We start from the raw sequence: 1,826 nt of genomic DNA, 5'->3' as shown, positions 1-1,826 counted from the left end.
GCCAGTGAGCGAACCAGCCATCCCTATATGGGATCCGAACCCAGGGCCTTGGTGTTATCAGCACCACACTCTCCCGAGTGAGCCACGGGCCGGCCCTCTCACACCAACTTTTATTCCAAGTTAGTCTGCTTTGAACTTCAAAGGCCTTGATGTTCAACTCATGTTGATCAATGACCAGGTCTCAGTAGAGAGATCACAGGACAAAAGCTTTAGATAGGACTCTTAACAGCGCAGTTGAATGATCCTGTGCTTAAAACTCAAATGGCTATTCATTTCCTTCAGAGTAACAGCCAACGTTCTTAAAATGGCCTATGATGTCCTAGCGCCTTGTTACCTTGCTGCTCTCATCTCCTGTTTCCCCCTTAGTTGGCTAATCTCCACCTGCAGTTATCAGACCAGACACACTCAAGGCCTTTGCCCTGGATATTCTCTCCCCTTGGATGCTTGTCTCCCAAATCACTCCATGACCCATTTCCTCACCTCCTTGAGATCTTATGCAAATTTAACTTCATAGAGACTATTCATTGCCTAAGAATACAACCTCCTGATCCCACCCTCCATATCCGTTTCCCTTCTTTTCATTATCACATGATAATCTCTATGTGCTTATTGTCTGTCTTTCTGCACTGCGAGAGTATGGAGAGGATTTTTTATCTTTTTCTTTTCTCTGCTGTACTAACAGCACCTAAAACAGTGCTTGACACATAATAGACAGTCAAATATTTGCTGAATTAATTAAATCATAGAAAAAACTCACAGTTAACAAAGATCCACTAAATAGCATATAGTTTTACTGGTGGGGTCTAGCTTACCACCAAAGCACAGATAAATTCCTATTTTTAAGAACTACTTAAGAGGATAGAAAAAGATAGCTTCTTCATTCATTCAGTATTGTGACTATTGCACAAAAAATGTAATACATCAATCTCACTTATGAATATAGATTAAAAAGTATAAAGAAAGTATTACCATATCAGCTCTTTGTCACACCTACTGCGAGCATGAAGTCCACTCTCAGCGATCAGACTGTCCACATTCCAAAAAATGTTGACATCACTCTGAAGGATGCACAGTTATAGTGAAGGGCCCCAGAGGAACCCTGTGGAGGGACTACAATCACATCAGTCTCCTTAGAAAGAAAAAGAAGAGGCTCCGGGTTGACAAATGGTGGGGAAATAGAAAGGCACTGGCTACTGCTCGCACTATCAGTAGTCATGTACAGAACGTGATCAAGAGTGTTATGTTGGGCTTCCCTTACAAGATGAGGTCTGTGTGTGCTCACTTCCCCGTCAATATCATTATTCAGGAGAATGGGTCTCTTGTTGAAACCCGAAATTTCTGTGGTGAAAAACACATCTGCAGGGGTTGAATGAGGCCAGGTGTTGCTTGTTCACTCTCTCAAGCCCAGAAAAATGAGTTAATCCTTGAAGGAAATGACATTGAACTTGTTTCAAATTCAGCTGCTTTGATCCAGCAAGCCACAACAGTTAAAAATAAGGATATCAGAAAATTTGGGGATGATATCTGTGTCTCTGAAAAAGGAACAACAGTTTAGCAGGCTGACGAATAAGAGCTATGAGTTGTCCAGCTACAGAAACAAGCAACAGGATGATTCCCAAGACATGCTTGTGAATTTTAATGATGGAATAAAAGACCTATTCATGGAGAGAAAAAAAAAAAGAAAAAGAAAAACAAGTGTTACCATATCAAACCATGAGTTTTATTAGAAGAATTATATATTATGACCAAGTAGCCTTCGTATCAAGAAAACAAGAATGGTAAATACATTAGCCAAGAATGGATGATACATTAATAAACTAAAGAAT

At 40.2% G+C, this 1,826-nt stretch overlaps 1 pseudogene; it reads left to right on the top strand.

Annotated features, from left to right (window-relative positions):
- The first annotated feature begins 1,001 nt into the window (after positions 1-1,001).
- Positions 1,002-1,570, top strand: LOC103587863 (annotated as a pseudogene).
- The last annotated feature ends 256 nt before the right edge of the window (positions 1,571-1,826 follow it).

The sequence above is a fragment of the Galeopterus variegatus genome, unplaced genomic scaffold (assembly GCF_000696425.1).
Source record: "Galeopterus variegatus unplaced genomic scaffold, G_variegatus-3.0.2 Scaffold496, whole genome shotgun sequence".
NCBI classification, from domain to species: domain Eukaryota; kingdom Metazoa; phylum Chordata; class Mammalia; order Dermoptera; family Cynocephalidae; genus Galeopterus; species Galeopterus variegatus.
Note: the sequence above shows the minus strand (reverse complement) of the source record. Positions and strands in the feature narration are given on the sequence as shown.